The 25,500-nt window shown below is 41.2% G+C and overlaps 1 protein-coding gene across 6 annotated transcripts in view; it reads right to left on the reverse strand.

The window, feature by feature from the left end:
* The window catches only part of MICAL3 (microtubule associated monooxygenase, calponin and LIM domain containing 3), a 233,196-nt gene that overhangs the window by 185,023 nt on the left and 22,673 nt on the right, over positions 1-25,500 (reverse strand). Inside the window, exon 2 of one of the 6 annotated variants that reach the window (XM_087814399.1) lies at positions 20,145-20,231. The exons of the other annotated variants lie outside the window; for them this stretch is intronic. The gene's annotated coding sequence lies outside the window, so the exon portion shown is untranslated. The remainder of the gene's footprint in view (positions 1-20,144; positions 20,232-25,500) is intronic. 6 annotated transcript variants of the gene reach the window in all.

Below are 25,500 nucleotides of genomic sequence, written 5' to 3' on the forward strand. Positions count from 1 at the left end.
CCTTTTTAAAATGATTTTTAGAGAGAGAGGAAGAGAGAGGGAGAGAGGGAGAAACACTGATGTGTGAGGGAGAAACATGGATTGGCTACCTCCTGTACATGTCCTACTACTGGGGATCAAGCCTGCAACCCAGGCATGTGCCCTAACCAGGAATCAAACCAGCAACCTTTCAGTGCACTGGACCATGCCCAACCAACTGAGTCACACTGGCCAGGACAAGAAACCCCTCATTTTAGTCCTTGAGAAAAAGAAGAGTCATTAAAGAAATATTCTGGGAGAGAAGTGTAATATTTATATAAAACATGGGGTTAGAAAGATGCAATGCATATAGTAACTGATCGTGAAAGAAGGTGGAAAATTACCCTTTGCTCTAATATGAGCTCCATGAGGGTAAGGATTTTTATCGTTAGCCTCACTGTTTGGCTCACTGCTATTATCTCCAGCACCAGAAGAGTGCTTCGAACACAGTGGGCACTCAAACACTTGTTAAATGAATGAAATAATGAGGGAGAAGCAGATATCTGATACAGGTAAGGGCACAGGCTTGAGTCAAACAGAATTAGACTCAAATCCCGATTCTGCTACTTATGGTTGTGTGATTTTAATCATGTCACTCAAACATCTCTGAAACTCAATACCCACATCATAGGACTTTGTTAAGAATTAACTGATAATGCATTTAGCCATCAAGAATGCCTAGCACAAAATAAGTATTCAATAAATGGTGACTATTGGCTATAATCACCTCCTTTTCCCATCTCACTCCTGAGAACTCCTCTGGTTTTGGGTAGAAAAGAGAGGTAGGCACCTTCTGAAAGACTCAAAGGATCAGACTGGGAATGACAGTTCCATCCTAACCCTAACTTAACCTAAACCATAGGTGTGTCTGCCCCACTTCCAATACCCTGTCTCTGCATATGTTCCTGTGAAATCCACGCCCACCCATCCCCCTCTATACAGGAAACCTTCCTTCTGTCCCACTCAGGAGAGATGTGAATATCAGTACACTGAGGAATTAGCAGTGACTGTTCACCCAAGGTAGACCCAGCACTGGAATAAGCTGTGTGCAGCAGTGCACGTCTAAAAACTCCCAGTTGAGAACCAATTAAAATCTAAGAGCCAAGACAGTCTCCTACACTCACTCACACACTTATTCTCACCTACCATCATCCCATAATGTACTAACCTAATTCTCACAAATTCACACTTTCTTGAGCCCCTGCTGGCAGCAGCATTTTTTAAGATGAACTCCACATTTCTCTTGACAGCTCCATTTGCACATCTCAATGTGTCAGTGACAATTTCCTGGACAACTTCCAGCCAGGATGGAAGGTAGAAACAGATCTCATGCCTGAAAAACCCCAAGCTGATATCACAGAGTTGCTGAGGATTCAAATTGGAGAAGATCCAAGAGATATCTAACTGACTAACTGAGCTGACTATAAGATCCAGGTTTCCTAAGGACTTGGGTCCAGAGAATTTAAAATTTCCATAATTTAGTCATAAACCAAATTCTTGGTCCATTAAATAGTGTTTATGAATGTATATGTGCACAAGGGAAGAAAATGAGCAGGAAAAGGGACTTGAGAGTGGTCCTCTGTAATTTCTGATCTCTTAGGAGATGCAGCTGAAGAAGAGAAGCTGCAGAAAGGGGACATAAACGCACACATCAGTTCCTCATACTTAAGTTTGCACTGGCTTAATCCACCACGTTCAGAGATGCTGTGTGCTCACCCAATACCCACTCTCCTGAAGCATCCTGCTATGGGAAGCCAAGCATCAAGATCACAACTTCTAAACAAAACAAGATTAAGAGAGGGGAAGGGGAGGAAGGGCCCAGAGACAAAAGAACAGCAACCTCCCAGGCTTGCCCAGGCCTGCATTGACACTGCTGTTAACTAAGAAATTTCTGTGTCACCCACAGAAATACATGCACTCTCTCACTCATTGGGCTTCCAATGGACTCCTGCAATTATATTATTTTAAAATATAACTTTATTGATATCAGAGAGAGGAAGGGAGAGGGAGAGAGACAGAAACATCAATGATGAGAGAGTCATTGATCAGCTGCCTCATGCACGGCCCCTACTGGGGATTGAGCCCACAACCTGGGCATGTCCCCTAACCAGGAATTGAACCGTGATCTCCTGGATCCTAGGTCGATGCTCGACCACTGAGACATGCCGGCTGGGTGCAATTAGATTATTATTTAGCTCAAAGGAGAGAAGCAAGGACAGCCAGAAAATATCTGGAGAAAGAATCACTGTGCTATGCTCAGCTCCTCTCAATGTTCAAGGGAGATAGGGCAGGAAGAAGTAGATCCACATGAAGTAGAAAGTATGCTAGATACTAACTAAAGCAAAAAAGTTAGATATACTAACTATAGCAAAGACTTCTTTCTTATAATAGAACCCCAATTTTATTAGGGCCAACAATGTGCTCACTTATAAAACCACATTTACCAGCCTTCCTTGTGACCATGTTTTCTAAGTGCTGGCTAATAAAATGTGAGAAGTGTGTGAGCCTTCCAGAAAGACTCCCTCTTAGAGGAAATGTCTCACATGGGAGAGCAACATTTTGTCTTTCTCTCCATTTCCTCCCTTTTGTGTTTTCCCTGGTAACAGAATATAATAGCTGAAGCTCCAACAGCCCTGTTTGACAATGGAAACCTAGAGGATAGAAATCATGTGCCAGGGTAGTGAAGTTAGGTCAAGTTAAACTCTCACCTGTCAACCCATGGAGTAGACCACTTGCTACAGCTAACAGGCCTAAAACTGCTCTTTCTTGATAGGAGTCAAAGTCGTGATGACCATGAAGCCAGCCATACTGGTTCTGGGGCTTCCCACCTCTAAGTTTCTTCTGCATAAAGCAGAAAATCTTCTTTCATGTTTAAGCCATATTTTGCAATTTCCAACTGGAACGAATTGTAACTGATGTACTCACCTTAACTGAAGCCTTTATTTCCTAAGGGAAGTGCTGAAGGAGATAAAGTGGCACACAGCCTTATATGAAGGCAGGACATACTCCACCATGGCAGATTGTTAACTGGTGCCTGCTTACAGAAAACAGCTTTGGCTGGAGTTCCTTCAGTGGTAAGCAGTCCTGCTACTAATAAAAGAGCACAACTTTCCTCGGTCTCTTAAGAAGGAAGAAATAGGGGGGCAGACTGAGTGGAAGCTACACTGACACTCTCCCAGAGCCAATATGGATTTACAATTAAAACATAGAAAAACCATCCTGAAAACCAACTGAAGACTAGCTGGAGAGCACCCTCATAACCAAGGAGGAAAAGTGAAGACCACATAGAGACTAGTAGGAAGTGTGGAAGCGAGAGGGCTGGCTGGGTTCCCACAGGCAGCAGCTGAAGGTACAGAGGGATATCTCAGCTGTGGGGGTTCCCACTGAGGACTCTGGGGCCTAAACCCCAGGCTGGGCTTCCCAGCCAAGAGCACCAGAACTGAGAAAAATGCCCACATAACATCTGGCTGTGAAAAGCAGCTGGGTTTCTGTCTGCCAGGGAGAGATGGCTAGAAATGCAGGCACCCTCTTAAAGTGCCAACGCACAATGTTTCGTGTGCAGCCACTCACCTTGTGCTCTGGAGGAGGGGGAGTAGAGTGGACTGGAGCTCTGTGGGGAGAGTCTGGGGACTCACTCCCCCAGACTGTGAGGGACATCTTTCTCGGGAGGCGAATTTTCTGCTTTTGCCTGAGGGGGGAAGCAATTGCCCTACCCTACTGGAAAGTCTCTCTCCCAGCGTGGAGGAGTTTCTGGGGCCTGAGGCTTGTTTAAGAGACTGATAACAACCAGCCACCCCACCCAGTGGAGCTTCTACAGCCTGAGGCTCATTAAGAGAATTAGATTAATCAGTCGGCAGACAAAGGCAGAACTCAGGGTGCTTTGAGTCTTTGCCTGATCTGTTTTGGGACCCAGGCCTTAGAAAAGCAGGCTTTGGTGTGCATCTTGGCCCTGTCCAAATGAACCCAGCACCAGCAGTGGAGACTTCAAGCCTGGGGTTGTTGATAGCCCCAAAGGGTACTCAGGGCCAGTCACAAACTGCATCTGATATTGGCCTGTACCAGAGACCCTCCAAAAAGACTGAGAGTCCTAGCAGATCTACCTAACACTTGAGAGCAAACCCAAAAAAGTAGCCAAAATGGGGAAATCAAAAAAACAAGCCCCAAATGAAAGAACAAGAGAAGTCTCCAAAAAAAAGAGACAAATGAAATGGAGATAAGCAATCTCAAAAGATATGGAAACTATGAAAAATGACCAGTCAGAAATGAAGACTGACACAGCAGAAATAAAGAATACATTGGAAAGAATAAACAGCCGATTAGAAGAAGCTAAGGATTGGATCAGTGAATTAGAAGATAGGGTAGAAAAAAATCACTCAATCAGAGACACAAAGACAAAAAACAATTAAAAAATAGGAGGACAGTCTAAGGGAGCTGTGGGACAGTATAAAATGCAACAATATTCGTATTATAGGAGTGCCAGAGGAGGTCAAAAGTAAGCAGGGGTTAGAGAACCTGTTTGAAGAAATAATGGCAGAAAACTTCCCTAACCTGGTCAAGGAAAAAGGCACACAAGTTCTAGAGGCACAGAGAGTCCCAAGCAAGAAGAATCCAAAGAGGCCTACGCCCAGACATATCATAATTAACATGCCAAGAATCCAAGACAAAGAGAGAATCTTAAAGGAATCTAGAAAAAAGCAATCTGTTACCTACAAAGGAGTCCCCATAAGGCTGTCATCTGACTTCTCATCAAAAACTCTACAGGCCAGAAGAGAATGGCATGAAATATTCAAGGTAATGCAAAACAAGTGTCTGAAACCAAGACTACTCTATCCAGCAAGGTTATAAATCAAGCTGAATGGTGAAATAAAGAGCTTCCTAGACAAAAAAAGGTTAAAAGACTTTATCACTACAAAACCAGCATTACAGGAAATGATAAAGGGACTGCTATAATTAGGAGTAGAAATAATGAGAATGAGAAACATAGGTATAAAGAAACAAAATGGCAGTAGGTAAGTGTCTTTCAATAATAACCTTAAATGTAAATGAATTAAATGTCCCAATAAAAAGATATAGGGTAGCTTAATGGATAAGAAAACATGACCCAAATATATGCTGTCTACAAGAGACCCACCTCAGAACAAAAGGCTCCCACAGGATGAGAGTGAAGGGATAGAAAAAATTTTTCCATGCAAATGGAAATTAAAAAAAAGCTGCAGTAGCAATACTCATATTGGACAAAATAGACTTCAAAATGAAGACCATAATGAGAGACAAGAAAGGTCATTACATAATACTAAAGAGATCAATCCAGCAAAAGGATATAACCCTGATAAATATATATGCACCCAATATAGGGGCACCTAAATTTATAAATAAACTATTAGAGGACTTTAAGGGAGAGACTGACAGCAATATAGTCATACTAGGGGACTTTAACACCCCACTGACTTCACTGGATAGGTATTCCAGACAAAAAAAATCAACAAGGAAACAGTGACCCTAAATGACACACTAGATCAGATGGATTTAATTGACATTTACAGAACATTCTACCCCAAAGCTGCAGAATATACATTCTTCTCAAGTGTACACAGGACATTCTCAAAGACAGACCACATGTTAGGACACAAAACAAGTCTCTACAAGTTCAAGAACACTGAAATCATGTCAAGCATCTTCTTGGATCACAGTGGCATGAAATTAGAAATCAACTACGATAAAAACACTAAAGACATTTAAACACATGGAGGCTGAAAAGCATGTTTTTAAACAATGAATGGGTTACCAAAGAGATTAAGAAAGAAATAAAAAAATTTGTGGAAACAAATGAAAATGAACACACAACTCCAAATCTATGGAACACAATGAAAGCAGTCTTGAGAGGGAAGTTCATAGTATTACAACTCTACCTTAAAAAACAAGAAAAACTTCTAATAGACTCTTTAATCCTACAACTTAAAAACTAAGAACAAGAAAAGCCCAGAGTAAGTAAAAGAAAAGAAATAATAAAGATCAGAGCAGAAATAAATGACATGGAGACTAAAAAAACAATACAAAAGATCAATGAAACCAAGAGCTGATTCTTTGAAAAGATAAACAAGATTGATGAACCTGTAGCCAGACTCATCAGGAAACAAAAAGAGAGGACCCAAATAAACAAAATCAGAAACTACAGAGGTGAAATAGCAAGTGACCCAATGGAAATACAAAGGATTGTAAGAAAATACTATGAACAACTATATGCCACCAAGCTGGACAACCTGGATGAAATGGATAAATTCCTAGAAAAATACAACCTTCCAAAACTCAGTCAGGAAGAGTGAGAAAGCCTAAATGGGCCAATAACTGCTGATGAAATTGAAGCAATAATCAAAGGGCTCCCGGCACACAGAAGCCCAGCCCAGGTGGCTTCACAGGAGAGTTTTACCAAACATTCGAAAATTAACACCTATCCTCCTCAAACTATTTCAGAAAATCCAAGAGGAAGGAACAGTCCCAAACTCTTTTTCTGAGGCCAGCATCATCCTAATTCCAAAACCAGATAAAGACACTACAAAGAAAGAGAATTACAGGCCAATATCCCTGATGAATATAGATGCTAAAATACGCAACAAAATATTAGCAAATAGGATCCAGCAATATATTAAAAAGATCTTACATCATGACCAAGTGGGATTTATTCCAGGGATGCAAGTCTGGTACAATATTAGCAAATCAATACACATGATACATCACATAAACAAACTGAAAGACAAAAATCACATGATCATATCAATAGATGCAGAAAAAGCATTGTATAAAATCCAACACCCATTTTTGATAAAAACCCTCAGCAAAGTGGGAATAGAGAGATCATACCTCAACATCATAAATGCCATATATGACAAACCTACAGCCAACATCATACTCAATGGGCTAAAACTAAAACCATTTCCCCTAAGAACAAGAACAAGACAGGGTTGTCCACTTTCACCACTCTTATTCAACATAGTACTGGAAGGCCACAGTGATCAGACAAGAAGAAAACATAAAAGGCATCCAAATTGGAAAGGAGGAAACAAAACTGTCATTATTTGCAGATGATATGATATTGTACACAGAGAATCCTAAAGACTCCAACAAAAAACTACTAGATTTAATAATTTGAATTCAGCAAGGTAGCAGGATACAAAATTAACACTCAGAAATCGATGGCATTTTTATACACCAATAATGAACGCTCAGAGAAACTAAAAAAAATCCCATTTACCATTGCAACTAAAAAAATAAGACACCTAGAAATAAACTTAACCAAAGATGTAAAAGACCTTTACTTGGAAAACTACAGGACACTGAAAAAATAGAAGACGATATAAACAAATGGAAAAATATACCATGTTCATGGATTGGAAGAATTAACATCATTTAAATGTCCATACTACCCAAAGCAATCTATAAATTCAATGCAATCCCTATTAAAATACCAACAGCATATTTCACAGATCTAGAACAAACACTTCGAAAATTTATGTGGAACCAAAAAACACCCCAAATAGCTACGGCAATCTTGAGAAAGAAGAACATAGTTTGAGGGATCAGAATAACAGATATCATGTTATACTACAAAGCCACTGTAATCAAAACAGCCTGGTACTGGCACAAGAACAGATATAGATCAGTGAAACAGAGCCCACAACCCAGAAATTGACCCATACCATTATGGTCAATTAATATTTGATAAAGGAGGCAATAATATACAATGGAGTAAAGACCATCTTTTCAATAAGTGGTGCTGGGAAAATTGGACAGATACATGCAAAAAAGTGAAACTAGACCACCTACTTACAGCATACACAAAAGTAAATTCAAAATGGATAAAAGACTTAAATGTAAGACATGAAACCATAAAAACCCTAGAGTAAAACATAGACAGCAAAATCTCAGACATCTCTCGTAGCAATGTTTGCTGATACATCTCCTAGGCTAAGAGAAACTAAGGAGAAAATAAACAAATGGGACTGCATCAAATAAAAAGCTTCTGCACAGCAAAAGAAACCATCAACAAAACGAAAAGGAGCCCACTGTATGGGAGAACATATTTGCCAACAACACATCTGATAAAGGGTTAATATCCAAAATATAGAAGGAACTCATACAACTTAACAAAAGGAAGGCAAACAATCCAATTAAAAAATGGGCAAAGAATCTATATAGACACTTCTCCAAAGAGGACATACAGATGGCAAAGAGACATATGAAAAAATACTCAACATTGCTAATTATCAGAAAGATGCAAATTAAAACCACAATGAGGTATCACTTCACACCTGTGAGAATTGCGACCATCAACAAATCAACAAACTACAAGCACTGGCGAGGGTGTGGAGAAATGGGCACCCTCTAGTACACTGCTGGTGGGAATGCAGACTAGTGCAGCCAGTATGGAAAGCAGTATGGAGTTTCCTCAAAAGATTAAAAATTGACCTGCGATTTGACCCACTGATCCCACTTCTAGGAATATATCCTATGGAACCCGAAACACCAGTGACAAAGAACTTATGCACCCCTATGTTCACAGTAGCACAATTTACAATAGCTAAGATCTGGAAACAGCCCAAATGCCCATCAGTAGATGAGTGGATTAAAAAGCTGTGGTGCATTCACAGCATGGAGTACTATGCAGCTATAAAGAGGAAGGATCTTTTATTCTTTGGCACAGCATGGAGGGAACTAGAAAGTATTATGTTAAGTGTAATAAGCCAGTCAGAGAAAGAAAAGTACCACATGATCTCACTCATATGTGGAATATAATAAAATAAACTGATGAATAAAGTGGATCTAGAGACAGAAGCATGGAACAGACTGAGGGATCTCAGAGGAAAGGTGGGGAGGGGGAAGTGGGTTGGGAGAGATTAATCAAAGGACTTATATGTTTATAAGCATAACCCATGGACACAGATATTGGTATGCCTGGGGGTGGTGGGATAGATGTGGGGTGGAGGGGATCAGTGGAGATAAAAAGGGGACATCTGTTATTTTCTCAACAATAATGATAAAGAAACTTAAAAAAAAAAAAAAAAAGGATGAAATATTCACCCCCAAGAAACTAAATATTTCCCATTACCTATAACTGAAATATCAGGATAAATGGATCCAGTGAGTTGGCATGATTTGATTTCTTTAATGAACCCTGGATGATACAAACCTATAGATTTTCCTTAAAATAATGCACCCCTCCCTTACAATCAAATTCTATCACTTTTAGGCCAGCTTATCTTCTATTTCTATGTTCTGCAGAAAAGCCCTACCAATACAAAACTCAGCAAATCTCTGAACTCTTGGTTCACTAACTCACCAAATAAGACTCACTCTTACTAGGGTGACATTAGGTCCCCAGGCCATATTGTTAACTGTGTTATGTTCCCCAAAATGTAAATGCTTCAGAGTCAGAGGATAGGTGAAATGAACACTCCCCATAGTGTTGATGATAAATGTCTGGAGCAGTTACAGAGGAAAGAAAAGAAAGCCGAGTTATAGCATGGCTCTCCTTCCAAAGATGGCTCTCAGCCAGCCTAAGACACCCTCATCCTCTTCTGCTAAAGCTGACCAGATGCACTTCTCTACCCCAAAAGCCAAAGATACCCCTTGAAAGGTTAAGTTGAACTGTCTATCTGTGGGCCAGAACTGGCCACAAGAAGGGGGCTTAGGTGGTGGTAGCTCTGGACCTGGGGCCTGTTTTATGGAAAGTATGGTGTGAAATGCAGCTGGCACCAGGGGTGGTTTATAATGGCTGCCTACCATTTGGAGAAGAGAGGAGGGGCAGGATTGTTCTTGCTAGTAAAGCATTAGGTAGGTTAAAGAAATAAACTCCCTCCTGGTAGGAATGGAATCCTTCTAGGATAGAAAAACAAAGATAAATAAAAGGAAGGGTGGACTGGAATGGGTATAGGAAAAAAATGATTAACTGTATGAAAGGCAGGTCTTATAAGGAAAGGTTAAAGGAACTGGACTCATTTGGCATAAAGATGAAAAAACTCATGATACTTTCCCTGCCTTCAAGATCCAGTAGTATTACAGTGCCCAGAAGTGTACTTTATATGCAAAAAAGCATTTAATATTTGTGAAATGACTGATTAGCAAAAGGAAGCTGATAATTCTCTCTCCACCTCACAGGAAAAGATGAAGAGAGAATGTGTGCAAAGAACAGCAGAGCAGTTGTAGGGAAGTTGTGCTCGCTCGCCTTCAAGGGTTGAGACAGCTCCCTCTGTACCTCACAGAAGTTTACTCAACTCCCTCAGTACTACTCTCACTGCACTGTAGTCCCTTTGCAGTGAGCTCAGTGGGGGCAGCAACCCGTCTTATTCCTCTGTGTGTGAACATGCATGGGCTGGAGAGCCTGGTTCCCAGTACATAATGGATGCAGAATAAATGAATGAAGCCAACAGATATTTACTATTCACTCCCTATGTGCCAGGCACTGGGGATAGAATAGTGAACAAAACAAAACTTCCTGTCCTCATGGAGCTTTCATTCTAATGGGAGAGACAGACAACACACAGCAAACCCTAAGAAGGAAATACATGCTATGAAGGAAAAACAGGGTGGAAGGGGGACGGGATGGGCCGAGAGGAGGTGGCGATGTTAACCAGGATGGTCTGGGATGTCTTAAGGAAAGTGAAAGTAGAGCAAAGAACTAAGGGAGCCAGCCAGGGGTTACCTGGAGGGAGGCTCTGAAGCAAGGAGACAGCACGTGCAAAACAAGATGGGCTTTAGCTTTTATCAGAATGGGGTGGGGACAGTGGGGGACCACTGCAGAAGTCTGAACGGAAGAAAGAGACTGCAACCCAGGTTTTAATAGGACCAATCTGGCTGCTGTGTTGACAATACATCTAGGGTACAAGGGCAGGGGTTCAGGGAAAGTGGTTTGGAGGTTACTGAAAAGTCCCAGGGGATGGATGATAGTGGCAAGACATAGAGAAGTATCAATATAGGTTGTAGGCAGATTTTGGATCAAAATATGGAAATGAAGCTGACAGAATTTACTAATAAAAATAAAATATGAGGTGTGAGAGTAACAGGATAATTCTAGGATTTTAAACTTGGAGAACTGAGAAGATAAATGAACAAACTAACAAAAGAGCAAACACAGAAACCTCCTTCCTACTGGCCCTACTAGAGGCAGAGGAAGAGATGAAATAACCCCATGGACATTCTCATTGTGCAGGAATGTCAGCCCCTGGGGAAGATGGGCACCTGGCAGAGGTCTGCTCCCATACTCAAGATTTGATAATGAGGGCACCTATCTCCAGATCAGCCTCTCAGCCTCCACTTTGCTTCTACACTCTCAGCCCCATGATCCTTCCCTAAGTGGATGGGTACATGGTCTCACACCCATAGGAACTTGCTCCTGGAACCCCTTATCAATCCTCAACAGGTTCAAAACAGCTCAAGAGAGCTCCTGACAAAGTGAAAGCCCACATTCTCAGCACATACACCAACTCCTAGAGCTTTCTCTCCACACCTGTGCTACTTGAAGAAACAATATCTCCAACATGGCAGGAGGTTGGCCAGTCTTGGGGGTGAAGGTGGGAAAACAGGAGATAAGAAAGGGAAAGCCAGAGAGGCTGAAGGGTCTGGACCCTACACACACCCTCAGGCTGTGCATGCCCTCAGACAGGTGTGATGTGGTAGAGGTGGCAGCAAGTGTGGTGTGTGGCTCCTGTTCAGAGGAAGGTCTCTGAGCCCCATGCCACATTTGTTGCCACCACTACCACATCGCACCTATCTATAGCTATTCCTCTCCTTTACCCCTCATCTTCCAATAAGACCTACAGAAAAAGAATTCAAAATGGAGCAATGGTAGGAAAATGCTTCTTACTGAATATTTTCTAGGCCAATGACTATAAGAGAGTTGTCAGTTTGTGAATCAAGGGTTTGCTAACTGTTCACAAAGTGGCCAATATATGATAACCACTAAATGAGGTATGCAGAAAAGAAGACAATATGCAACCCTCAAGAAGCTTACAACCTAATCAAGGAAAAAACTAACACAGGCACTATAACAAACAAGCAAACATTTTCTAAACTGTATGGCTAAGCCGTCAGGGTAGGGATGGTTAGGACTTGATAAGCAGAGAAGAGAGGCCCTTTGGTATAGAGAAGGCACAGAAAGCTAGAACAAGACTTAGCAGAGTGCATGCAGGGGACTGGGAGGAGGGTGAAAGTGGTGCTGGTCAGGCAGCAGAGCTCACTGGGGACATAAATAGGAGCACCCCAGCCTTCAAAGCACAGTGCTCTGGCTGCAGCCAGTAGGGTGGTACCAAGGAAGGTAGAGCTGCAGATAGGCAGTGTCCAGGGGGCCTGGGCAATCCCCTGGACATGAGATGAAGGGGGACCAGATTAGTACTGTGGCAATGGGAACAGGAATTTTAAAAGGAAAAGTAATTTAACAAACACTGAGCAGCACTTTAGGCAAGTGTAGTTTTAGGTGCTGGGATAAGCAATTTCCAGACATTTTGAAGAAAGAAATAATAAAGCAGATTAGATAGAGGGTATACAAACCAAATACTGACTTTACTTATTATCTTCATCCAGTTCAGGGGTAGGAAGGCTGACAAATACTTCTAACACTCCAATCAATGGCTTAAATTTATCCACAACTTGTTTAAAGAAGACTCTGTTAGGAACACATATGCATGAAATGAAATGACAACCATCTCTGTTCCTTCATGGCAATTATTTTGCTCCTGTCTGTTTTACATAAACATGAGGGAAAGATCTGAAAATTCCTATCTCCCGAACAGTAAGGCAAGCAGTTGTTAACATGTGATGGGCCCACTTCCCCATTCCTTACTCTACTATGGCCAAGTGATGGGGAAAATGGGCTGGGGCTTGAAGAGTGCCTCTGACACCCCTTGGCACTAAGAAAGACTTTTCACTCATCTGAGCCCCCTTACAACCTCAAGTGCCCTATGATCCTCAGGAGTCCCCACAAACCTGGCAAATCAGACTCCAATGAAGACATGGCCATATGCACTTGAAGGAGACATCTCCCACCCTAACCCACGCTCAAATAAAATGCCACAGACTGAGTCTCAGCCTTTCAACGTAAGATGCTCCTGGCTTTAGGTAAGTAGCCTCTTCACTCATTGGGCAACCAGGTCAGATATGTACATGGTCCTATTTTAAGGATATGAGTCCCACCCTTATTGCATTTATAATACATGACAAAATCTGTGCCCCTCACAGATTTTTAAATGCAATGGCAGTAAAAAGCAAGGTACTAATAGAAAGGCTTCCTTCTAAGTCTTTCCCAAAGGCAGATGGAGGTGTTTTTCCTTTTAACCCTGAATTTTAGGGCATTATAAATGGAGTATTCAATGTGGTATTACTACTGGAGTTGGGATTCTGTATTTTAACAAGAAGGGAGAAAGGAGCCAGTCATTACCCAAAAACTCAGCCCCTCCTCCTCAGCTCCAGTGCAAAATCCAAGACAAAGCTGGAGGAAGGCCAGCTTGTTGCTACCATTCTGTCACTCTGTGTTCTTCAGGACCCTGTCCTCCCTCCAACAGACTGTCCTCCATCACATCCTTCTGACTGCATTTTTATCTTGTATGGTGAGGCCAAATATGCGCAGCCCATCTTTTGGACATTTACAAAGTAACTGGTAACGGAGGACACTCTCCATGCAGGACAAACTACCAATGCCAGAGGCCCCCAAATGATGAGGCTTTACTTCTATTTGATCAACTGCCCATATGGCTAATGTGTGCTTTTGTTCACCATCCCCGCACATGGCACACATCCACACATATTGCCAACCATAATGTGTGTGTGTAAGGGATTAGCTCTACAAGACTTTGACCCTATGGGAGATTAAAGCCTTAAAACCAAACTCATACACCTCTGCCAGGTGTCACCCACAACACGGTCATAGTCTAAACTAGAATCCTACAGACAACAAGATTCTGTGGGTAGGAAATCTGGTCCACAAGTAAACTGTCCCTTTAAAAATCTGCAGCAATTTAAGCTAAGCAGCTGGTTTCTGGTATAAGCCAGTCCTCAGAAAGCAACTCTCACTTCATCTACAAAGGACAAGGTCCAATGATTGAGTTTTGTTTAAAAAAAAAAAAGGAATTGCTCCAAACAGATAAATTCAAGACTCAGACACAACTGCTGGGGAAGAACAGGGGTTGGAGGCTTTTAGAAGGAGCAGCCAGAAGGCACTGGCCTTGGCTGCTGAATATAGCTGTACTGCTGAAGCTAACTATGGCTAGCCTAGGCCTGGGATTAGGGGAAAGAAAACATTCCTAAATAGAAGGCATAGAGCAGGCACAGAGCTCACAGTGGGGGCCTCAGGCCACTCAGTCTCAGGGCAGAATCAGTAGGGCTGACGTTGGGCCATGCAGGCACGTGACTCCTGCTCACAGAGGCAAGAAGTCCTCTGATAGAGACAGAAAACTGTGGCTGAAAGAAATCCAGGCATTCTCCACTCTTTTCCCTCCCACCCCCTTTTTATTTAAAAAAGGGAAATATTTCTGTGTCTGAGAAAAGTTGTGATTGCAAGAGTCCTTCTATATCAGAAAACAATGACTGACTTTTTAAAAGGATTTCAGTAATACCTCTAATCTCAAAAAGATCCTGAAATTGATCATTTCAGTGCTTAAGAGAAGCACTGAAAGCACCTCATTTCCACAGTGATTAGAGGCAATTTCTCACCATGTATATGGAAGGCTTTATTCTTTGAACTCCTCCTTAAAGAAAGTACCTACTCCATACCAAGTACTGTGATGATGATGATGGTAATGATACTAATAATAGCAGTTACAATTTATTAATCACATTACCATGTGCCAGGCATTGTTTGAAAGAGCTATTTATTTATTTATCTTTTCTCATTTAATTCTCTTTGTGAGGTAGGTACAACTGCAGTACCACCCTGATTATACAGATAAGAAAAAGGAGTCTCAGAGAGGTTAACTTGTCCAAAGTCACATAGCTGAAACTCGATCACAGGGAGTCTGGAACTACTAGATTAAACAGCCTCTGTATATCTGCTAGCACCTTAATCCTAAAACTACGCTATGAGTTGTTGCTATTATCTGCAAAATTACAGGTGGGAGGAAAAATATGAAGAAAGGTTAGATCATCTGTCCAGTTAGTAAGCTACAGGGCCAGGGGTCAAATCCTGGTCTCTGACCTCCATTCTGTACTTTTTCACTTCAACACACTCCAGAGTGGTTTGATCCACCAACATGGACAGCTGTACAAATGGCTGTTCCTAGGACCAGAAGAGGTGATAATAGATCCTGAGGGCACACAGGAAGAGACCAATTAAGAAGAACTCTACAGGAGAGTTTGATGGCAGCCATCAATCTGTCATCTGCTGCCAACCTCGAGGCTCTTAAAACAGAAAACTTATCCTGTTATATCCTGCTCAAAACCAGATTTGCTTATTATCTCCTCTTCATGTCTCCTGTGTGATTTTAAATCCTTCTGGCTCTGGCTCCCAATCTCATCTTCCACTTTCCCTGAGATACTCTGCCCTCCCCACTCTGGCTCTGGCCACCCCACTCACACCCCACCCACACTGCCCACAAGCACAACCTTCTCACTCAGGCCCCTTTCATACCGTTCCCCACACCTGAACTCTCTTTTCCTCTTCTACCTAGTCATACTTCAGAGGCCAGCAGAAGACTACGTCCTTCACAAACCCCCCTCAACTTCTCTAGTCCTTCCTGAGTTTCTCTTCCTCTGAGCTTCTTTGCAATACCAAACAATTTAATACTTATTCATATCCAAGCAGTATTATGTGCCATTGTTTCTGTTTCCCCAATGGAAAATTTCTTAAGGGAACAAACTATGTGGGATCCACCAGAAGGCTTCTGAGCACAGGCTTGTGAGTCAGACTGAGGCTGAATTCTGACCACAACACACACACACCCCAGGTAACTCATCTATAAAACGGATGTAAAAACAGCACCTGTTTCATAGGGTATTTCTAAGAAGTAAATGAGAGAATCAAGTTCGAAAGCATTTTCCACAATGCCTGGGAAAAAAATGCTCAATAAATAATTATTTAAATAATAACATATTGCCCACAGCCTAGCCTAGTACTTGCTGAAAGTACAGCTGGAGCTCAACAAGTAGTTACAAGTAGTTGCAATTCATTGGTGAGAAATTATTGGAGGTCAGGGATTTGTAAAAACTACACAAAGAAAGAAAAGAATGAGAGAGCAGAAGAAAGTAAAATATTAGAGTGGAACAGGGAAAACAGGATTTCAGAACTAAGTCAAATCTTCAATTATCTCCTGAGTACCAACTGTGTGTAAGCACACCGAGGGACATACAGGGCAATGTAAGATGTCCTACACTCATGGGGCTAACAATCTAGCTAAGTAGTTAAGACAACACATAAAATAACTATAAATACAACAAGTACATAAATGCCAAATGAATGGTATTGCCAGCAGTTCCCAGGTATTTGGGGTGGGGGGGATGGGACATAACTCCTTTTTACCATCAACTATATTTTTTATCATATATGATATAGGCTATTCCTTACAACCTGTTGTTTGAAAAAAAATCCTATCAATAAAATAGTTATGAATTCAACAACATTTTCCAGTGAATTTCCACATACTCTGCAAAAGAAGTAGAACATATATGCTTTAGATGTCATTAACTCAAGATATGGTATTTGATGACTCAGGATTCACAAGCCTAGCCACTGGGCAACATATATATACACACACACACACACTCACAGGGATCACTGGCATAGACTCCTATTGACAGCAGGAGTTCAGAAGCAAGGAAGAGAAGATTAAGTGACAAACTTTCAACAGATTCAACTCAATGAACATTTATAAACTATTATAAGGAAAAACAATGCTTGTAAAAATAGGTAAATAGATCCAGACAAGTTTCACAGAAGTAAAGGTGGATCTGAGAAGATCCTGAAAGATGGATAAGATGAAATGGGCACAGAGAATTGGAAAGGAAGGAACACAGGAGAATCAGCATGAGCAAAGGAGAAATACAGTAGCAAACCAAAGTACCAAAGCCTACCTTTGTAGGAACATTGGGGTAAAAGTGAAGGGTGAGTAACTTTGGCACAAAGTTTAGACCTCCAATAAATGAAAGGACACAGCTTCCTAAAAGATGAGTAGTACAGATGCCAGGAGCTACTATGGAAATAGCACAGGCTCCAGAGCTCCAAGGATTGGACTTGAACCTGGGATCCAAAACTTACTAGACCCTGGGTTAGTCATGGCTCCCCAAGCCTACATGTCCCCCACCATAAAATAGAAATCTAACACCATTAAACTCAGAGGAATATAATGGTTTTGAGGGGAGGCTCAAAGTAAGTAACTATTTTGAAGTATTTTGGACAGTGTCTAACACAGCAGATTACTAACTCGGTGATCACCATGACTATTCACACTCCACAAGATACAGCAGGCCCTCTAATAAAGTTGTTTTGTTCAACAGCATTTCATTCTAATGTTAATAAGAAAAAAAATCGATTCATAGATGGGGCCACTGTCTGCGTGGAGTTTGCCTATTCTCCCCATGTCTGTGTGGGTGTCCTTCCATATTCCAAAGATGTGCATGTTAGGTTAATTAGAGAGTCTACATTGTCCTAGTCTGAGCGAGTATAGGTGTGTGTGTGAGTGCACTCTGTGATGGAAGGGTGTCCTATTCAGTGTGGGTCCCGCTTTGTGTTCTGAGCTGCCAGGGGCACACCTGCAACTCTGAACTGGAATAAGTGGGTTGAAAAATAATTCTTACTTGTTTTTATTAATAGTTCTTAGATGTATGTATCTAAGAACTCACATTTATTTCATTGTTTAATATTACAAATGTTTTGGGCCTTTATTTAGAAGTTTGGTAATGTTTTTGTGACCAGTGGTAATGTTTTTGCTGTAGGAAATTAACTTTACTGATATCAATTAGCTGATGGTGAAATTGGTTTCGTTAGATGTCTCGTTTCAATTAAAGTTTCAGTTTCCGAGAATCTACTGAATATCATTAAATGAGGACTTACTGTAGCCTTAAAGGTAAGACTGGCTCCATGTTAGTCCAGCATTTCTTAAACAGATTTGACCACAAAACAGTTTTAAATTAAAATTTACAAAAATACAAAAGGAGCTCAAGATGTAGTAGGTGTACTTAGATTGGCATGGGATGACAAATAAAAAATACCTAGTAATCCAAACTATAAATTCAACAACATTTTGGATAAATCTGTATTTTATTAATCACAAATCAAAAAGTCTCATGGATGAATTAACAGTTGCAGAATATAATCAGTTTTAAAAAGCTTTATAACCCTCCCCCTTACTAAAAAAAGAAGTAAAATTCAATCATTTTATTAAGAACATGTTTTAATTTTCTACAGAACACTTTTTTAACAGTCTATAGTTTAGGAAATATTGCCTCAAAGTGGGGTGGGGTGCTAAAATAGAGGACAAGATAAATAGGAACTAGGAAGGTACAATAAATAAAACATTTTTCTACATTTTTGTGATTTTCAACCAGTGTGCCGCAGAATTTTTAAAACATTTAATACCTGACTATTTAGTCAGGGGCACTGACCTCTTTTTCCTTAGACTGTCATATGAAAAAAAAAAAAAAATGACAACAGCCCTGGCCTGTGTGGCTCAGTTGTTTGGAGCACCCTCTCATATACCAAAAGGTGGCAGGTCAGGGCACATACCAAGGTGGCGGGTTGGATCCCTGGTCAGGGTGGGTACAGGAGGCAACCAATTGATGTTTCTTTCTCACATCAGTGTTCCTCTCTCTCTCTCTCTGAAAAAAAAATCAATTAAAAAATTAAAATAAAAAATGACAACAGCCAAAACAATAGCCGTCTGGTGCGAATGAATCAAAATTATACCTTTTTTTGGGTCAGACTGGCAAAAAATGTACTTTTGGTGTGCCACAGAATTTTAGTAATTAGTTTATGTAAGCCATGAGATGAAAAAGGTTGAAAATCACTGGCTTAGTTAAACTTGATACTTCTTCCCAACACCTCCAATTTAAGGACTATTAAAGCACCTACTGTGTGCCAGGAATATTACAGGCATTAGGGAATAGGTTTTCTTGGAAGGAAGGGAACAAAGAAAGAAACAGGGTATCATTTTCAAATTCTGCTTCTGAATTTGTGTTTTTTTTTAAATGTACATACAATATTACTGTTGAAATATGACACTTTTTAAGAAGTGAAAACTAAAGCTTAAAGACAATCTGCTCTGGTAAAATGGACACAGCTCTGACTGCAGAGACTTCTTTACCTGACTGCCAAAGGGAGCTTCGACCAGTGGAAGCCAGGGTAGAAAATGGAGACCCTAAACCTATGGACTCCACGGCTGGTTAACTGTTAACTCAGGTGTGGACTAAGAGACATATTTGGAACTTGGCATCCACTCTGAACTTGTATTCAAAAACACTAGCGGGGTCTAATGAAGGAGAACCATCCCCCCTTCTGGCCAAGCTAAGAAAAGTAGATGTCAAAGGCAGCTAAAAATGCCATGCAGGACTGAAGGCAGCAGAAGCCAGAGATATCCAGGAGTGAAACTGTCAAAGTGCTTGCTCAAAGACAGTGCTGCCACCCTCACACTAAAGACAGTGGCTGAGAGCAGCAAATTTTTTTTTTTTTAATATATCTTTATTGATTTCAGAGAGAGGAAAGGAGATGGAGAGAGAGATATAGAAACATCAATGATGAGAGTCATTGGCTGCAGCCCACAACCCAGGCATGTGCCCTGACCAGGAATCGAACCCTGATGGCCTGGATCCTAGGTCGACACTCAACCGCTGAGCCACGCCCGGCTGGGCGAGAGCAGCAATTTTTAACTGGTGTGTTGCTAGAATTTGTAAATCATGCAATACCTATTTAGTCAGGGGCATGGACCTCTTTTCCCTTTGATTGTCAAATGAAAAAAATGACAAGAGCCTACACAATAGCCGTCCTGTGTGACTGAATCAAAATTATATCTATTTTTTTGTCAGATCAATAATAAATATATTTTTTGGTGTGCCACAAAATTTTAGTAATTGGTTTGTGTGCCATGAGATGAAAAAAGTTGAAAATTGCTGGATTAGGGTGTTAGAAAATCACTGGCTTAGAGAGTTGTGTTTACCTCCAGTCTGTGCCACTGTGCCAGGAGAGGGCTGGGAGGGATGGTCCGGTTACTTTCCGTGTGTTAATCCTGGCAGCCAGAGCAGAGCTGAAGGCAAACCCAGGGCAGAGAAGTGGAAAGGAAAGTATGATTAATAATTATAATCTGAGTTTAGAGAGTACCTCTTTTTTCCTGATGAGCTTGAAGTGCTTTGGAGACATTACTTCAGATTCTTTATTTAAAGATCTCACAGGTAAGTCATAGACAATATCTAGTACATGGGAAAGGTGAGATATCAAAGATTAGGAAAAGCACACATACCCATACCAATTTCCTCTGCGAAATCAGCAAAGAGATGAAACTAAGAGCTCCGCTTCTCCTAGCTATTCTTGGTAGCATAGGCTGCCTCAAAAATATGATTCTTAGAGTTTCAGGAAAAATGAGTATTACAAAGGTTCCAAAATAAGTGTCTAGAATTTCACAGAAGAGAATACTTCTGCCTTATCCTCCTCACTGTACAGCACAGATCAAGAGTCCGAGTTGCCTTAAATTATTTCTAAGACAAGCCAAAAAAGGAATAAAGAGGGAAGGAACATGGGAGAAAGAAGGAAAACAAAAGCTCATGTATGTTGCCTAGATCAAAGAAGTTCCAATTTTCATCTTAAGAGAGGGACACTAGTGATTCCATAAGGCCTGTCTACTGCAAACAACCAAAGCAGTAGAACTACAGGATAAATCGCTAGTCGTTTTATGTTTCTTTCTTGTTCCTTAAAAAAAAAAAGTACATATGTTTCTACAAGAACACTCAATCACTTAGCATTTACTGTGAGTCTACTAACGACCAGGCATCATGTTGCGTCTGAGTACAGAATGTGAGCAAAATGCTGTCTCCTATGTCCCAGAAATGGAAATATAGATGGTAGTCATAACCATTAGCATAAAAATGTCAATACTACAAATAGAAAAAGCAGTCCATACTTCTTTTTGTTTGTTTGTTTTGCTAATCCGCACTTGAGGATATTTTTTCCATTGATTTTTTTTTAGAGAGAGTGGAAGGAAGGGATGAAGGGGAAGAGTGAGGAAGGGAGGGAAAGGGAAAGAAACATGGATATGAGAAAGACACATCAATTGGCTGCTTCTGCACTTGCCCTGACTGGGGCCCAGGGTCGAACCTGCAACCCAGGTATGTGCCCTTGATTGGAAATAGAACCTGTGACCCTTCGGTGTGTGTGCCGATGGTCTAACCATTAAGTCACACAGGCCAGGGCTCAGTCCATACTTCTGGATTGTGAACAGCTCTATGGGGGGAAAAGAATAGCAGAATATAAGGGGCATCCTTGGCTGATGTGATCAGGAAAGGCCTTGGTAATGCAGTGATGTCTTGACTGAGGCTGGAAGAATAGCATTAAGTGAAGGTAGGAGCTTTCTCTAAGGGCAGAAGGAATCACACGTGCACAGAGTATCAGGTTCGAGAATAGACTTGGGCCTTCCAGGGATCAAGGCCAGTGGGTTTAGGGTTCACTGGAAAATGAAAAATAATCTGGCAGGGCAGGCAAGCCCAAGCCATACGAAGCCAGGCTAGACATCTTAAGGAATTTGATTTAAGGGCTTTGTTTTTCCTATATCTTTCACAGCTCCTAGCCCAATGCCTTCCTCATAATAGACACTAAGAAAATACATGTTTATTTCAGCAAATCAAGTGACCATTTAACAAGCAATGCAATGATTTCAAATCTTGGCCCTCAAGAATCTTATAATCTGGTTTGTAGAAAAAAGAAACCAGACCACCCCTCAACCCCAAATGACTGTTCTTGAGACAAGAAAAATATCCTGAGGTAATATCTGATTAAATGCCAAATGAAATGTTTGGGTTATATAGAGTTCACTGAAAGGGGGATAATTTTAGGCTACAGTGGTGAAACAGGTTTCCCAGAGTGTAGGGAACTCCAAATGGAAACTGAAGTCTGGGAGAATTTGGCTAAGCTGCCTGTAGAGGATGCTGCATATACACAGAGCAGTGTACACAGACATGTAGACATAGAAAGGGCAGGTGGGCGCATCCTGAAAAATACTGCTGTCCATCCCAAAGGCAGCTCCAGGTGGGCTCACCCAGCCTAGGGTCCTGGCACGGAGATAAAAGGAAGATGCCTACAGGCCAGGGTCCCCAGCTGGTCTCCTGCCTGACACTCTGGGGGAGCTGGATAAGGAAAGTGAGACTGTCTGCCCTGAGAAGGGCAGGCAGAGAGATATGGATCTAATTCACAGAGATAAAAAATTAAATCCCAAGAAGGGCAAGAAGGGGCAAAAATTCAAGTTGTAGTATTATGCAACTGAAATTCCATGCATAAGTCAGGAAATTCAAAGGTCACAGTTCCCACAGTAACTGTAACCTGACCCGTCAGCGCATACAGTTTTTGGCACTGCCAGACTGAAAGCAACCTACCATGCTTAGCACTTACGCCGCCAGTACATACCTGCTGCTCTGTAGCACCAGGCAGTCCACGCCTGTGCTCTGTTCAGAGCCCACCTGGGCTCCCCACATCAGGCTGCACTGGGCCTTCAGTCATTCTCTACAGTCCTCAAGTCTTTTAGACAGAGCTTTATCCTGAGTCTCTATGCCTACTGAACAGCAGGTCTTCAATCTTAACTCTTCTGTGGGTTGAATTACCTTAAGAGGGAAAAGAGAACTATACGCATGTGGGGGTAAGGGCTGCTACCTCCCTATTCTCTGTTATTTTGTGGTACCATAACACTTGCCAAGCCTCATCGGATGGGAGACAGGACAAGGCAAGGGGAGCAGCTGGGAATGGTGGCAAGGGAATGTTGGACTTCAAAAGGCACCATAAAAAGTGAAAAGACAACCCACAGAGTGAAAGATTTCTGCAAATCATATTATCTGATTTGTTTCTAGAGAATATGTAACTGAGCACATGTTCCTTCCCAAGAGAGGCTAGGATACAGGCAGAGTCATCCAGACCCTGACCTGCCCTAAGGCAGCCTGTATTGTGATAATGAAGAGGGGACATGAGGCCCTGCACCCTCATCCCCCAGCCTGGGGTGACTGTTAAGGCTGTGGGTATCTATCTGCCTGTGGGTGGGAAGAGAGCCAATAGGGCCTGGCTTAGAAACAGGTAATCATGGCCTTTTTAAAAGACAGGTCCCCTGAAGTCTTCCTCATTACTGTTCAATCATTGCAACTGAAAAGACTCACACACCCCAAAAGGGTTGATGTCCTGGAAATCCTAGCCATCGTTGGGCCTTGGCTTTATGTGAGTAGCTGAAACAACAGGCTCAGGGAAAAGAATGACTTTTTTTTTTTTTAATCCTCACCCAAGGATATGTTTTTATTGATTTCTAGAGAGAGAGGAAGGGGGAGAGAGAAAGCGAGAAACATAGATCGGTTGCCTCTCATAGGCGAAGGATCAAACCTGCAACCTGGGTTTGTGCTCTGACCAGGAATTGAACCTGAACGATGCTCCAACCAACTGAGCCACCTGGCCAGGGCAAAAATGACTTTCTTGTTACTTTGGCTCCCAAGATGAATATAGACAAGAAAAAGAGCAAAGCAGTCAAGAGAAAGCCCGGCTCCTGAGAGATCTATGACTAAGACTAGCTTTACTGAGCAGCTGCCAGACCCTAAGCATGGCCCTCAATGGTGCTCATAAAACCACCTTGCATGACCATTACGAGAATTAAATGAGGCAATATGTAAGAGCCTATACTAAAGGGCCTAACACACAAGAGATAATAAGTGGGAATTAATAGTATTGTTGTTATTTCTTTTCACACTTTATGTTTTACCAAAAATACTGCTACCCAATTTGATCACCTACTTCATTTATAAGAGCTGGGTGGAAATGAATGTTTTGGTTGTTTCAAAGCAACAACAACAATATAGCTAACATTTAATATGTACTTACTATGTGATGACCACTATTTTGTATGTTGTTCTTTGAACTTCACACAAGATCATTTAATCCTCATAATAAGGATATTAGATAGGTATTATCTACATTTTTATAGATGAAAAACCAGAAATTTAATAATATATCAAGGTCACATAGTTTTAAGTGGCAGAAGATAGAACTGAACCCAGGCAGTATGACTTTAAAGCCCTCACATCTAACCACATCAGATCCATCTTCAAAGTATGAATATCTGTCCTTACCAAGAATAATACAGGCAAAGAAACCAAAACATCACAGGTTCTAAAAACATTCCAAGAGTGACTGACTTCTCTGGAAGAACTGTTAGTTTCAGGTCATCTTGTGATCATAAATCCATATGGAATGATTCTGAGTTCTACAGAAGAGAAAGGCCAGAACAATCCAAGTTGCCCTCAATACCCACTAGCATACACTTGACCCCAAGCAACTCCATCTAAAATGGGAATATGGAACCATGCTTTATCTCAAAATTACACCTGTTAAAAAGTCATCCAAGCATTTTGATGCCCAATGAGTAACACTTAATGACCAAGCCTGGGAATTTTTTAACTGTACTATACCCTACTTGATTCACTTCCTATTTAATGAATTCCCACAATATCCTTGCATTTGGAAAGAACTTCTCATCTCCGTTGTTCCTTAGCAAGATTCCTCTCTTTCTCACATTTGTTTCTATGCTCCACCCTATCCCCCAGCTACATGATTTATATCCACTTGTTCAGATTACATGCAAAGAAGAAACCCCAACACACTTATTTACCCCAGCTTAGAAATGACAATACCTGATAAAGAGTTAAAAGGGATACAGAACAAATGAGGTTCTGAAATAACACATTTGCAAGTAATCACAAGTATGTCCCCCAAAAGAGAACCCAGCATTACCACCTACCAGTGGTAATGTGATCTTGGACACATTGTTTCCTGTTCAAGATCACACCTCCTGAGCTTGCTCCCTCCCTTGTTGACCGGGAACAGTACTTACTGTTATAGAGGTGTCACAGGTGGCTTAAAACAGAACTTTATCACTAAGTAAAATGTCCTTGGGGTGTGTGTGAAGGGAGCCTAATATATGGCGACAGAAGAAGATATGACTTTGGGTGGTGGGCACACAGGGCAATATACAGATCTTAGAGCATAGAAATATACACCTGAAACCTATATGATCCTATTAACCAATGTCACACCAATAAACTTAATTTTAAAAAAGTCTTCTTTTTAATCTTGTCTAAACAATAGTGGGAGAGGGTGGACTGCTAAAATATTTTGTAGGGATCAGTATAAGAGATAGTTTAAGTTTTTCATTCTGGTAATTTATCTTCATAACCCAGATGTACTTTTTGTTATTAAATTCCATGCCTTATACTAGAGTGAATAAAGCTGAAAAATATCATTAGATAACACAAGGGAGTTGACATTACAATGGGAAATGA

This window comes from Miniopterus natalensis, chromosome 2, assembly GCF_054644295.1.
Source record: "Miniopterus natalensis isolate mMinNat1 chromosome 2, mMinNat1.hap1, whole genome shotgun sequence".
In the NCBI taxonomy this organism is placed as follows: Eukaryota; Metazoa; Chordata; class Mammalia; order Chiroptera; family Miniopteridae; genus Miniopterus; species Miniopterus natalensis.